The sequence below is a fragment of the Coregonus lavaretus genome, assembly GCF_964263955.1.
Source record: "Coregonus lavaretus genome assembly, chromosome: 5".
Classification (NCBI taxonomy): Eukaryota; Metazoa; Chordata; class Actinopteri; order Salmoniformes; family Salmonidae; genus Coregonus; species Coregonus lavaretus.
Genome location: NC_139992.1, coordinates 59,989,848 through 60,005,665, shown reverse-complemented (window position 1 = coordinate 60,005,665; position 15,818 = coordinate 59,989,848). Strand labels below are relative to the sequence as shown.

The following is a 15,818-nucleotide window of genomic DNA, read 5'->3' as shown; positions in this document are numbered from 1 at the left end:
GTGTATTTCTATGTTGGGAGTTCTAGTTTGTTTATTTCTATGTTGGCCTGAGTGACTCCCAATCAGAGGCAACGAGTGTCAGCTGTGGCTGGTTGTCTCTGATTGGGAGCCATATTTAAACTGTCTGTTTTTCCCTTTGTGTTGGTGGGTTCTTGTTCCGTGTTGGTCTATGTTACCTAGGACGTTACGAGTCGTTTGTTGTTTTTGTTTACTGTCCGTGTTTATCGCTAATGATAAATAAACATGTTCGTTCATCACGCTGCGCCTTGGTCCTCCTCTCTTAACGACGATCGTGACAAGGACATAGCTCAGTGACTGTTTGAAAGACTCCTCAACACTACTAAAAAATTGTATATTGAAGACTTTTTGGAAACTTGTTTGGAGAATAATTATGCTTCAAAACACTCAGAGCATTGAAGTTTGCGTAACAAATTCCACAAGATAGTTAAACAATATCTGTGTTTGTGTCACACGTACAGTAGAGACAAGTCTTTGAGAAATTGTTGATGCGTCTCTACAGATTTTGTCTCAAACATCTATTATTCTGACCACGAACACTGAAATGGGAGCAAAGTAAACATGATTTATTGACATGGTTTTCTTTGCAATTAATTGTTTGTAGCAAACATTTCCAAACATTTCTCTATATCCCCTCCACTATATCTCTATATCCACTCACTACCCTAGCTAAGGTGATATGCTGCCCTCACCTGTGTCTTCTCCCTTCTTCTCTCCCCCTCCTCTTCCATTACTATAATCACTCTCTTCAGTGCTCTCGTCCCTCTCGTTTCCCCTGCCCACCTACTTCCCACTCTCCATTCCCTGACTCCCGCTACCCTTCCCTCAGCTAGTCACCCTCTCCCCCTCTTCTACATCCTCTTCTCTTCCCCATCTCTCCTCTTTCCTCTCGGTTGCTGAGCACCATGCCTTGCAGCCCATACAGTAATTAGGCTGTACTGCTGTTCACTTTCATTTTCACACTAGACAGAGAGATGGAAAGCCAACAGACCAAGCTAGGTCTTGGCCCATGCAGTGTAATGTAACCCGGAGGGGGATAATCTCCTGTGTGCCTTTATGTGACCTTTCTACAGAGCCTCAATGTGACTACTTCTCTAAAGTGACTTATTGTCTTGGGGTGAGTTTCCCAAAACCTTGGTATGTTAAGTGATACTTTATTTCTCTCCACAACCCAGCCACACTTTGTGAGATAGCCTTCTGTGCCTGAAGGAATGCAAGTCGTTAAATGAAGCACTGCTGTTCTATGTGTGGTGTGTATCTGGTTCGTTGATAGAAATGAAGTACCACTTGAGCTACAAAGGTTTTGGGAAACACACCCTAAAGACTTCTACTCTCCATCGTGTTGTTAATCTTGTTTCTGTGCCTTGTTTGATTTAATGTTTGTGTGTCTGTACAGGCATTGGTTAAAGTCACCATCTCTAGTATGTTTATGTCTGCTTTGGCTATTTGGGGAATTGCCAGTGATAGGCATAATAATTTGACCTACTTTACCATTCAAAAGTTTGGGGTCACTTAGAAATGTCCTTGTTTTAGAAAGAAAATCAAATTTTCTGTCCATTAAAATAACATCAAATTGATCAGAAATACAGTGTAGACATTGTTAATGTTGTAAATGGCTATTGTAGCTGGAAACTGCAGATTTTTTATGGAATACCTACATAGGCGTACAGAGGCCCATTATCAGCAACCATCAGTCCTGTGTTCCAATGGCACGTTGTGTTTGCTAATCCAAGTTTATAATTTTAAAAGGCTAATTGATCATTAGAAAGCCCTTTTGCAATTATGTTAGCACAGCTGAAAACTGTTGTGCTGATTAAAGAAGCAATAAAACTGGCCTTCTTGAGACTGGTTGAGTATCTGGAGCATCAGCAATTGTGGGTTCGATTACAGGATCAAAATGGCCAGAAACAAATAACTTTCTTCTGAAACTTGTCAGTCTATTATTTTTCGGAGAAATTAAGGCTATTCCATGCGAGAAGAAGAACGCTGTGTACTACTCCCTTCACAGAACAGCGCAAACTGGCTCTAACCATTTACATTTTTACATTTACGTCATTTAGCAGACGCTCTTATCCAGAGCGACTTACAAATTGGTGCATTCACCTTATAGCCAGTGGGATAACCACTTTACAAAATGTTTTTTTAAATTTTTTTGGGGGGGTGGGGTGGGGTAAGGGGGGGGTAGAAGGATGACTTTATCCTATCCCAGGTATTCCTTAAAGAAGTGGGGTTTCAAGTGTCTCCGGAAGGTGGTGAGTGACTCCGCTGCCCTGGCGTCGTGAGGGAGCTTGTTCCACCATTGGTGTGCCAGAGCAGCAAACAGTTTTGACTGGGCTGAGCGGGAACTGTGCTTCCGCAGAGGTAGGGGGGCCAGCAGGCCAGAGGTGGATGAACGCAATGCCCTCGTTTGGGTGTAGGGACTGATCAGAGCCTGAAGGTACGGAGGTGCCGTTCCCCTCACAGCTCCGTAGGCAAGCACCATGGTCTTGTAGCAGATGCGAGCTTCAACTGGAAGCCAGTGGAGTGTGCGGAGGAGCGGGGTGACGTGAGAGAACTTGGGAAGGTTAAACACCAGACGGGCTGCGGCATTCTGGATGAGTTGTAGGGGTTTAGTGGCACAGGCAGGGAGCCCAGCCAACAGCGAGTTGCAGTAATCCAGACGGGAGATGACAAGTGCCTGGATTAGGACCTGTGCCGCTTCCTGTGTAAGGCAGGGTCGTACTCTCCGAATGTTGTAGAGCATGAACCTACAGGATCGGGTCACCGCATTGATGTTAGTGGAGAACGAACCAGAATGGAAAACAACTGAGCAAGAGGACAAATACATTAGATTGTCTATTTTGAGAAACAGACGCCTCACAGGTCCTCAACTGGCAGCTTCATTAAATAGTACCCGCAAAACACCAGTCTCAACGTCAACAGTGAAGAGGCAACTCCGGGATGCTGACCTTCTAGGCAGAGTTGCAAAGAAAAAGCCATATCTCAGACTGGCCAATAAAAAGAAAAGATTAAGGTGGGCAAAATAACACAGACACTGGACAGAGGAAGATTGGAAAAAAGTGTTATGGACAGACGAATCGAAGTCTGAGGTGTTCAGATCACAAAGATCATTTGTGAGATGCAGACCAAATGAAAAGATGCTGGAGGAGTGCTTGATGCCATCTGTCAAGCATGGTGGAGGCAATGTGATGGTCTGAGGGTGCTTTGGTGGTGGTAAAGTGGGAGATTTGTACAGGATAAAAGGGATCTTGAAGAAGGAAGGCTATCACTCCATTTTGCAAGCCATGCCATACCCTGTGAATGGCGCTTGATTGGAGCCAATTTCCTCCTACAACAGGACAATGACCCAAAGCACAGCTCCAAACTATGCAATAACTATTTAGGGAAGAAGCAGTCAGCTGGTATTCTGTCTATAATGGAGTGGCCAGCACAGTCACCGGATCTCAACCCTATTGAGCTGTTGTGGGAGCAGCTTGACCGTATGGTATGTAAGAAGTGCCCATCAAGCAAATCCAACTTGTGGGAGCTGCTTCAGGAAGCATGGGGTGAAATCTCTTCAGATTACCTCAACAAATTGACAACTAGAATGCCAAAGGTCTGCAAGGCTGTAATTGCTGCAAATGGAGGATTATTTGACGAAAGCAAAGTTTAAAGGACACAATTATTATTTATATTAAAAATCATTATTTCTAACCTCGTCAATGACTACATTTCCTATGCATTTTGCTATATTTCCTATTCAAATTCATTTCATGTATGTTTTCATGGAAAACAAGGACATTTCTAAGTGACCCCAAACCTTTGAACGGTAGTGTATGTTTCAGCTCTCTGCAGCCGGATAGAGAAATCACAACCTCTAATGGAACCTGGGCACTTTGCTCCAGCACTACCGCAGTCCTAAGGCCATGGACCCTTGTCTTGATAATCACAGGCTTCATCGTTGCTCATTAGAAAGACAGGGCCAATGGCCTTGAGACTGGTGTAGTAATGCATGAGCAAAGGCTTCGGATATAGCACAGTTCTATACACACTTAATGTCTTACATTTAACTGAAAACAGTGAATACTTTTAAAATGTATTCTTTCTTGTAAATCACAAGGTACAGAATTCCAACTTATTTGTGCCTCATTTTCATTCACAGTCTCTACCTCTTTCCTTTCTTCATTTCCCTCATATCTTCATCAACCTCTTTCTTTCACTCTTCGTCTATCTCTGTCTGAGTGTACAAAACGTTAAGGACACCTGCTCTTTCCATGACAGACTGACCAGGTGAATCCAGGTGAAAGCTATGATCCCTTATTGATGTCCACTTCAATCAGTGTAGATGAAGGGGAGGAGACAGGTTAAGGAAAGATTTTTAAGTATTGAGACAATTGAGACATGGATTGTGTATGTGTGCCATTCAGAGGGTGAATGGGCAAGACAAAAATATTTAAGTGCCTTTGAACGGGGTATGGTAGTAGGTGCCAGGCGCACTGGTTTGTGTCAAGAACTGAAACGCTGCTGGGTTTTTCACGCTCAACAGTTTCCCGTGTGTATCAAGAATGGTCCCCCACCCAAAGGACATCCAGCCAACTTGACACAACAGTGGGAAGCATTGGAGTCAACATGGGCCAGCATCCCTGTGGAACGCTTTCGACACCTTGTAGAGTCCATGCCCGGATGAATTGAGGCTGTTCTGAGGGCAAAAGGGTGGGGTGCAGCTCAATATTAGGAAGGTGTTCTAAATGTTTTATACACTCAGTGTATGTACTGAAGGAGCTTGAGGCTCAAGTGAAGCAGATGTCACCGATGGGTAGAGTGACTCACTCAACACTGTCAGCCAACCTCTAGAAGGGACAGGTGACACCGAGCTCTCCCAGTGAAGTTCTTTCAGAACACATCAAACTGACACGGATGCTGTGAACTGAGAAAATGTCCAGTGACACTTACACGTCACATATCACATGATTCAGGAATCAGAATCAAATAAACAGGACATTAATTCAGTCAGGAACTGTCCGTTGTCATGTGGACAGAGTAAACGTGGATTGATATTGGAATCTAAATTGAACATGATCAAATAAGTACTGTAAATTCCCGCAATGAATGAACACCGAGTCGCAAGTGGACCGAACCCTGAAACAAGATACTGTATCTGAAAATCATGTATTGATGTCTATGGAAGAATAGCATTATAATGTGAGTTACATGCCCAGATCTCAAGTTTGGATTCTGCCTAAAAGCATTAAGTCATTGCCTAATCATCTCTATGGCGTAAGGCTGTCTAGTACACCCACATCATACTGGATAACGGTGTGTGCTGAACCAATAAATCAGAAGTGGGAGCATTCTCCACATTACATGATCCTGTGAGCCATTAACACTTAATTCCAATGCTAAGGGCATCATATTAGCTGTGTTCGAATACTCAGACTAACCATACTATTTGTGAAGATAATTCAGAATGTAATATGCTTATTGGTCATAGTATGGATATAGTTAGTAGCCAAAAGTTCCCAGATGTCCTACTATATTCTCCAAAATACGAAGTATACAAGCCGTGGACACTATTTCCGTGCTTTTAGGGCAATAATGCAATTCTTCAGAAAATGTGCGTGGCTTCACAACATTTTCAGATTTTAAGAAAATTGTGGAAAAATAGGCAGCCGAAGTCTGACAAAAGGGGATACAAATTAATTGCTTAAAAAACGTATGACACATGTTAAGACAATGTTGAGCAATGTAATAAAGTAATTACTTTTCAAATAAGTTACGTTACGCATTATGTTGGCTGACAATTTGTTAGCTACGCTAGCCTTATGAACCGCATAGCATATCATTACAGCAGTTGCTTGTATGTACCGGTATGTTAGCTAGCTACCTAACGTTAGTTGGCTACTAATACATCGAACTTGCCAGTATATTAACTACAGTGGGGAGAACAAGTATTTGATACACTGCCGGTTTTGCAGGTTTTCCTACTTACAAAGCATGTAGAGGTCTGTAATTTTTAGCATAGGTACACTTCAACTGTGAGAGACGGAATCTAAAACAAAAATCCAGAAAATCACATTGTATGATTTTTAAGTAATTAATTTGCATTTTATTGCATGACATAAGTATTTGATACATCAGAAAAGCAGAACTTAAAATTTGGTACAAAAACCTTTGTTTGCAATTACAGAGATCATACGTTTCCTGTAGGTCTTGACCAGGTTTGCACACACTGCAGCAGGGATTTTGACACACTCCTCCATACAGACCTCCAGATCTTTCAGGTTTCGGGGCTGTCGCTGGGCAATACGGACTTTCAGCTCCCTCCAAAGATTTTCTATTGGGTTCAGGTGGCTGGTTAGGCCACTCCAGGACCTTGAGATGCTTCTTACGGAGCCACTCCTTAGTTGCCCTGGCTGTGTGTTTCGGGTCGTTGTCATGCTGGAAGACCCAGCCACGACCCATCTTCAATGCTCTTACTGAGGGAAGGAGGTTGTTGGCCAAGATCTCGCGATACATGACCCCATCCATCCTCCCCTCAATACGGTGCAGTCGTCCTGTCACCTTTGCAGAAAAGCATCCCCAAAGAATTATGTTTCCACCTCCATGCTTCACAGTTGGGATGGTGTTCTTGGGGTTGTACTCATCCTTCTTCTTCCTACAAACACGGCGAGTGGAGTTTAGACCAAAAAGCTCTATTTTTGTCTCATCAGACCACATTACCTTCTCCAATTCCTCCTCTGGATCATCCAGATGGTCATTGGCAAACTTGAGACGGGCCTGGACATGCGCTGGCTTGAGCAGGGGGACCTTGCGTGCGCTGCAGGATTTTAATCCATGACGGCGTAGTGTGTTACTAATGGTTGTCTTTGAGACTGTGGTCCCAGCTCTCTTCAGGTCATTGACCAGGTCCTGCCGTGTAGTTCTGGGCTGATCCCTCACCTTCCTCATTATCATTGATGCCCCACGAGATGAGATCTTGCATGGAGCCCCAGACCGAGGGTGATTAACCATCATCTTGAACTTCTTCCATTTTCTTATAATTGCTTCAACAGTTGTTGCCTTCTCACCAAGCTGCTTGCCTATTGTCCTGTAGCCCATCCCAGCCTTGTGCAGGTCTACAATTTTATCCCTGATGTCCTTACACAGCTCTCTGGTCTTGGCCATTGTGGAGAGGTTGGAGTCTGTTTGATTGAGTGTGTGGAAAGGTGTCTTTTATACAGGTAACGAGTTCAAACAGGTGCAGTTAATACAGGTAATGAGTGGAGAACAGGAGGGCTTCTTAAAGAAAAACTAACAGGTCTGTGAGAGACAGAATTCTTACTGGTTGGTAGGTGATCAAATACTTATGTCATGCAATAAAATGCAAATTAATTACTTAACAATCATACAATGTGATTTTCTGGATTTTTGTTTTAGATTCCGTCTCTCACAGTTGAAGTGTACCTATGATAAAAATTACAGACCTCTACATGCTTTGTAAGTAGGAAAACCTGCAAAATCGGCAGTGTATCAAATACTTGTTCTCCCCACTGTATATGCAATCTAACTAACTACCCAATGTATATTTAGTTGATTATTCACGTCATTCTAGTTTAGCTAAGTGGTATAGTCATTGTGCGTTCTCAATGGGCATTGTTAATGAAGTCGTAAGATGTCTAGCTAGTAATTTGTTATGCTAACAAGCTAGCAGGAAGTTGCATAGCAACAGCATAAACTTCCGGTAGACAGGCGAAGCGCTAGTACACTCAACTGAAAGGCTTCCGTTCATTTACAGTATACTAAAATTAACTAATAGTATATAGTATGTGGTATATTCTCATTAAGTATGTAGTATACAGTATGTTAGTATGGGTATTCGAACACAGCTATTGTCTTATCACAGAAATGCAAGATGCCTAGAAGGAATTGCTTGAAAGCCAGAAATCTCGCCGCAGGCCTCTTCTTTTGATTTGACAGACAAATGTAATACGCAGCTTCATTTGCGTAACTATAAATTATTGTTGAATGCACCACACAGTGCCCATCACCACTATCTTCCCCCCACCACCTAAAATGCATTTGTTGAGGGTTTAGTAAAAGTTATAGTAAAACCAAGGGGTCCTATTCAATCAAGTGGGAAATTGTCGGACACCTGGCAACCAGTTTTGATTGAATCGGAACGCCAGGAGTATTTTTCTTCGGAAAACACAAAAGGACACTGATATCCTAACACTCCTTAACAATAACACCTATGAGTGTTCCTAACACATATGAATCCCACTTTAATGTTTTACTATAGTAACAAACGTTTTACTCAATGATTTATATACAGTGCCTTTAGAAAGTACTCACACCCCTATTTTTTACAATGGTGGTGGAGTGCCAAGATGGAGTCGTGGTAGCTTCAAAACAGCACCCACATTTTGTTGTGTTACAGCCTGATTTTAAAATTGTTTAAATTTAGAGTTTTTGTCACTGGCCTACACACAATACCCCATAATTTCAAAGTGGAATTATGTTTTTCGTAATTTTTTACAAATTAATAAAAAATGAAAAGCTGAAATGTCTTACGTCAATTAAAATTCAACCCCTTTGTTATGGCAAGCCTAAATAAGTTCAGGAGTAAATATTTGCTTGAGTTACATAATAAGTTGCATGAACTCACTCTGTGTGCAATAATAGTGGTTAACAGGATTTTTGAATGACTGCCTCATCTCTGTACCCCACACATACAGATAATTGTAAGGTCCCTCAGTCGAGCAGTGAATTTCAAACACATATTCAACCACAATGACCAGGAGGTTTTCCAATGCCTCGCAATTAAGGGCACCTATTGGTAGATGGGTAAAAATACAAAAGCAGACATTTGCCGACCGGTGGCTTCAAAGCCTATCATTGGCCAGTACATAGCATCAGCAATCCAGGCTTTAAATACATCAGGGATGGGCAACTTTGATGGGGGTGGGGGCCACAAAAACCTGAACTCATCAAGAAGGGCTACAGTTGTGAGCAAAGCATTTTAGTAGCCCCCCTCTTGACAGCGGAGAGAAATATAGCAATTTTATAAAAAAATTCATGCAATTCTACTCATTTTGTCATGGGATAGAGAGGAAAATTAGCTTTTTTACAGCTAATTTCCTGCCATTTTACACATTTTGCCATAGGGTGGGGAGAAATGTTTGCAGTTTTTAATATGATATCTGAGTGAGACTGACTAACAAAAGCAATGGGGCCCCCCCGGCCGGTAATTCGACCATGATAACGAGTTTAGATAGCTGACTGCTAAACTAACTTAGCAGTCCAAAGAAATGTAGCTGACATGGGCTAATTGACTAACTATCAGTGACTGACATAACAAGAGAAAAACTGCTGATGCACAACCAAATTTCGAAAATGCACCTTGTGTATTCTATTATTCTAACTCTCATCAGTAAGTTGAGACCCAGACTGAGTTCCAAAATTGTTATTATTTTGTTTTTTAATTGTTTTTGTTTTGGGTTATTTGGAAATTGACCAGAGGACCTTCAAAAGGGGGGCCACGGGCCGCCAGTTGCTCATCCATGATATATATAATTGGTTCTACCCTGTCGGATCTGTACCAATATAACTCCCTGCTGCCACTGATCTCCGGCAGGAAGAACTGCAGTCAGTCGCTCCCTTAGTGAGTTGGTGAATTTGACCTTTACAGAAAAGGTCAGGGATGTGGGACGACGTTTTACTGCCCTTGTAAGCTCGTAGTAAACTTAATGAACTGGCAGGGGATTCAAACATTTCATGTTCAAACCATGACCATTTCCACAGTGAGGTCAAAAAAGGAAAAGAAAAATACATATACTTAAATTACTATAATAATTGTAATCTGTCATTTTCTCTTTCTATTGCGTTGACTTTTTCTTTAAATTAAATACCAACATTTAAATCTTCGAAGATTTTTACTCCCTTGTGGACCTGTGTAGCCTCCTAAGTGGCCATGGCTTTGCAAAAAAATGAAATTATCCACCGTACAGTAGATGTCAAAACATTGTGCAAGACTGCACAGGGAGTAGATGTGCTGAATCCCCCACATGACAGAGAGATTAAAAGTGTTTGTCTAATACACCTTTCAAACCAATACGTTTTCCCACCAACTTTAACATCCCACCAGCTTTTTGCCCCACAATACTAACCTAATTGACAGAGTGAAAAGAATGAAGCCTATACAGAATAAAATATTCCAAAACATGCATTCTGTTTGCAACAAGGCACTAAAATAATACTGCAAAGCAATTAACGTGGGGCAAATCTAATACAACATGTTACTGAGGACTACTCTCCATATTTTCAAGCATAGTGGTGGTTGCCACAAAGCCAAATCTACACTGGAGTTGCTTACCAAGAAGACAGTGAATGTTCCTGAGTGGCCGAGTTACAGTTTTGACTTAGATCTACTATGGCAAGACCTGAAAATGGTTGTCTAGCAATGATCAAGAATCAATTTGACAGAGCTTGAAGAATTTTGAAAATAATAATGTGCAAATGTTGTGCAATCCAGGTGTGGAAAGCTCTTCGAGACTTACCCAGAAAGACTCACAGCTGTAATCGCTGCCAAAGGTACTTCTACAAAGTATTGACTCAGTGGTGTGAATACTTATTGTAAATCAGATATTTCTGTATTTCATTTTCAATAAATGTGCAAAAAATTTATAAAAACATGTTTTCACTTTTTCATTAGAGTAATTGTGTGTAGATGGGTGAGGAAAAATAAATGTAATATATTTTGAATTCAGGCTGTAACACAACAATATGTGGAATAAGTCAAGGGGCATGCATACTTTCTGTATCGTACTACACCGTCTCCGATGCTCGTCGGATGTGGCAGGGCTTGCAAACTATTACAGACTACAAAGGGAGGCACAGCCGCGAGCTGCCCATTGACACGGGCCTACCAGACTAGCTAAATTACTTCTATGCTCGCTTCAAGGCAAGTAACACTGAAACATGCATGAGAGCATTAGCTGTTCTGGATGACTGTGTGATCACGCTCTCTGTAGCCGATGTGAGTAAAACCTTTAAACAGGTCAACGATCACATGGCCGCAGGGCCAGACGGATTACCAGGACGTGTACTCCGAGCATGCGCTGACCAACTGGCAAGTGTCTTCACTGACATTTTCAACTTTCCCTGTCTGAGTCTGTAATACCAACATGTTTCAAGCAGACCACCATAGTCCCTGTGCCCAAGAACACTAAGGTAACCTACCTAAATGACTACAGACCTGTACCACTCACGTCTGTAGCCATGAAGTGCTTTGAAAGGCTGGTCATTGCTCACATCAACACCTTTATCCCAGAAACCCTAGACCCACTCCAATTTGCATATAACCCCAACAGATCCACAGATGATGCAATCTCAATTGCGCTCCACACTGCCCTTTCACACCTGGACAAAAGGAACACCTATGTGAGAATGCTATTCATTGACTACAGCTCAGCGTTCAACCGCATAGTGCCCTCAAAGCTCATCACTAAGCTAAGGAACCTGGGACTAAACACTTCCCTCTGCAACTGGATCCTGGACTTCCTGACGGGCCGCCCCAAGGTGGTAAGGCTAGGTAACAACACATCCGCCACGCTGATCCTCAACACGGGGGTGTGACACTCTGGCTCCATGGACTTTGATATTTGAGCCAGGGTTGTTCATTTTCATTTGTTTGGGTGTATTTCATTTGGTGGTGTTGGGGATGGGTGAGTTTCATTTTGTTTGAGTCTAGTGTGATTGGTCTATGACTCCCAATCGGAGGTAACGAGTGTCAGCTGTCGGCTCGTTATCTCTGATTGGGAGCCATATATATTCTGTGTGTTTTCTCCTTTGTTTTGTGGGTTATTGTTTCCTTGTTGCTGATAGTTGTATTCAGTGTTGAACTTCACGTATCGTCTTTTGTTTTGTGTTTTCGTGGTTGCTTTATTTAATAAAGTCATCATGTTCACTCGCAACGCTGCGCATTGGTCTCCTCCTTCAGACGATCGTGACAGAATAACCCACCACAAAAGGACCAAGCAGCGTAACAAGCGGCAACAGGACCTACCTACACAGGAGTTATGGACGCCTCCTAAGGATTTTTGGACATGGGAGGAGATTCGGGCTGGAAAGGGTCCTTGGGCACAACCGGAGGAATATCACCGCCCTCGTGAAGAGCTGGAGGCAGCCAAAGCCGAGAGGAGGTGGTACGAGGAGGCAGCGCGAAGGCGAGGCTGGAAGCCCGTGGAAGAGAGGCAACCCCAATAAATTTTTTGGGGGGGGCACATGGCTTGGGAAGCTGGGCAGCAGGAGGCTGCCACAGGGAGAAAAGGAGAGAAGGCGAACGGAGTACGGGAGCCATTGGCGAGTAGAAGGAGGGAAGTTGTTGTGGCACGGCATGAGAGACTGAAGTGTGTTACCAGTCCGGTCCGGCCCGTTCCTGATCCCCAGTTAAGGCCAGTGGTGTGTGTTCCCGGTATGGACCGGCCTGTTCCTACTCCAAGCACCAGGTCCACGATGTGCGTCGCCAGCCGGCCGGAGTCTGCCGTCTGCCCAACGGCGCCTGAACTGGCCGTCTGCCCTAGGGCGTCTGAACTGCCCGTCTGCCAAGCGCTGCATAAGCCGCCCGTCTGTACTGAGCCTGCAAAGCCGCCCGTCTGCCATGAGCCTTCAGAGCCGTCCGCCAGATCGGAGCCGCTAGAGCCTTCCGCCAGACAGGATCCGCCAGAGCCGTCCAGCCAGGATCCGCCAGAGCCGTCCAGCCAGGATCCGCCAGAGCCGTCCAGCCAGGATCCGCCAGAGCCGTCTAGCCAGGATCCGCCAGAGCCGTCCAGCCAGGATCCGCTAGAGCCGTCCAGCCAGGATCCGCCAGAGCCGTCCAGCCAGGATCCGCCAGAGCCGTCTAGCCAGGATCCGCCAGAGCCGTCCAGCCAGGATCCGCCAGAGCCGTCCAGCCAGGATCCGCCAGAGCCGTCTAGCCAGGATCCGCCAGAGCCGTCCAGCCAGGATCCGCCAGAGCCGTCCAGCCAGGATCCGCCAGAGCCGTCCAGCCAGGATCCGCCAGAGCCGTCTAGCCAGGATCCGCCAGAGCCGTCCAGCCAGGATCCGCCAGAGCCGTCCAGCCAGGATCCGCCAGAGCCGTCCCGCCAGGATCCGCCAGAGCCGTCCCGCCAGGATCCGCCAGAGCCGTCCCGCCAGGATCCACGAGAGCCAGCCAGCCAGGATCCGCCATCTAGTCAGGTGCTGCCCCTTAGCCCGGTGCTGCCCCTTAGCCCGGTGCTGCCCCTTAGTCCGGTGCTGCCCCTTAGCCCGGTGCGGCCCCTTAGTCCGGTGCTGCCCCTTAGCCCGGTGCTGCCCCTTGTCCCGGTGCTGCCCCTTATCCCGGTGCTGCCCCTTATCCCGGTGCTGCCCCTTAGGCCGATGCTGCCCCTTAGTCCGGTGTTGCCCCTTAGTCTAGGTGGGGTTAGTTGGAGGGTGGTCATTGGGAGGAGGCTACCGAAGCAGGTTGTGACTGTGGTGGGGTGGGGATCACGACCGGGGCCAGAGCCGCCACCATGGACAGACGCCCACCCAGACCCTCCCCTAGTCCTGATGTTGGTGCGCCCGGAGTTCGCACCTTTAGGGGGGGGTACTGTGACACTCTGGCTCCATGGACTTTGATATTTGAGCCAGGGTTGTTCATTTTCATTTGTTTGGGTGTATTTCATTTGGTGGTGTTGGGGATGGGTGAGTTTCATTTTGTTTGAGTCTAGTGTGATTGGTCTATGACTCCCAATCGGAGGTAACGAGTGTCAGCTGTCGGCTCGTTATCTCTGATTGGGAGCCATATATATTCTGTGTGTTTTCTCCTTTGTTTTGTGGGTTATTGTTTCCTTGTTGCTGATAGTTGTATTCAGTGTTGAACTTCACGTATCGTCTTTTGTTTTGTGTTTTCGTGGTTGCTTTATTTAATAAAGTCATCATGTTCACTCGCAACGCTGCGCATTGGTCTCCTCCTTCAGACGATCGTGACAGGGGGCCCGTCAGGGGTGCGTGCTCAGTCCCCTCCTGTACTCCCTGTTCACTCATGACTGCATGGCCAGGCACGACTCCAACACCATCAGGCAGGATATCAGAGGAAGGCCCTAAAAATTGTCAAAGACTCCAGCCACCCTAGTCATAGACTGTTCTCTCTGCTACCGCATGGCAAGCAGTACAGGAGCGCCAAGTCTAGGTCCAAGAGGCTTCTAAACAGCTTCTACCCCCAAGCTCCTGTACCGTTTTTTTTTTTTGGTATTCTTTCTTAAAACTGCATTGTTGGTTAAGGGCTTGTAAGTAAGCATTTCACTGTAAGGTCTACACCTGTTGTATTCGGCAAATGTGACAAATAACATTTGATTTGATTTGATGACTCATAGAAATCCACTTCCAGGTGAAAGCTATGATCCCTTACTGATGCCACTTGTTAAATCCCCTTCAATTAGTGTAGATGAAGGGGAGGAGACCAGTTAAATAAATATTTTTAAGCCTTAAGACAGCTGAGACATGGATTGTGTATGTGTGCCATTCAGTGGGTGAATGGGCAAGACAAAATATTTAAGTGCCTTTTAACAGGGTATGGTGGTAGGTGCCAGGCGCAGCAGTTTGTGTCAAGAACTGCAACACTGCTGGGTTTTTCATGCTCAACAGTTCCAGTGTGTATCAAAAATGGTCCACCACCCAAAGGACATCCAGCCAACTTGACACAACTTTGGGAAGCATTGGGCCAGCATCCCTGTGGAAAGCATTTGACACCTTGTAGAGTTCATGCCCCAACAAATTGAGGATGTTCTGTGGGCAAAAGGGGTGTGTGCAACTCAATATTAGGAAGGTGTTACTAATATTTGATATATTCATTGTACAGTGGGGAAAAAAAGTATTTAGTCAGCCACCAATTGTGCAAGTTCTCCCACTTAAAAAGATGAGAGAGGCCTGTAATTTTCATCATAGGTACACGTCAACTATGACAGACAAATTGAGAAAAGAAAATCCAGAAAATCACATTGTAGGATTTTTTATGAATTTATTTGCAAATTATGGTGGAAAATAAGTATTTGGTCACCTACAAACAAGCAAGATTTCTGGCTCTCACAGACCTGTAATTTCTTCTTTAAGAGGCTCCTCTGTCCTCCACTCGTTACCTGTATTAATGGCACCCGTTTGAACTTGTTATCAGTATAAAAGACACCTGTCCACAACCTCAAACAGTCACACTCCAAACTCCACTATGGCCAAGACCAAAGAGCTGTCAAAGGACAACAGAAACAAAATTGTAGACCTGCACCAGGCTGGGAAGACTGAATCTGCAATAGGTAAGCAGCTTGGTTTGAAGAAATCAACTGTGGGAGCAATTATTAGGAAATGGAAGACATACAAGACCACTGATAATCTCCCTCGATCTGGGGCTCCACGCAAGATCTCACCCCGTGGGGTCAAAATGATCACAAGAACGGTGAGCAAAAATCCCAGAACCACACGGGGGGACCTAGTGAATGACCTGCAGAGAGCTGGGACCAAAGTAACAAAGCCTACCATCAGTAACACACTACTCCGCCAGGGACTCAAATCCTGCAGTGCTAGACGTGTCCCCCTGCTTAAGCCAGTACATGTCCAGGCCCGTCTGAAGTTTGCTAGAGTGCATCCAGAAGAGGATTGGGAGAATGTCATATGGTCAGATGAAACCAAAATATAACTTTTTGGTAAAAACTCAACTAGTCGTGTTTGGAGGACAAAGAATGCTGAGTTGCATCCAAAGAACACCATACCTACTGTGAAGCATGGGAGTGAAAACATCATACTTTGGGGCTGTTTTTCTGCAAAGGGACCAG

General features: G+C 44.7%; 1 protein-coding gene across 1 annotated transcript in view; it reads right to left on the bottom strand.

The window, feature by feature from the left end:
* The window catches only part of LOC311128743 (nck-associated protein 5-like), a gene marked incomplete at both ends in the record, with an annotated part of 114,858 nt that overhangs the window by 24,822 nt on the left and 74,218 nt on the right, over positions 1-15,818 (bottom strand). The gene's annotated exons all lie outside the window — the stretch shown is intronic.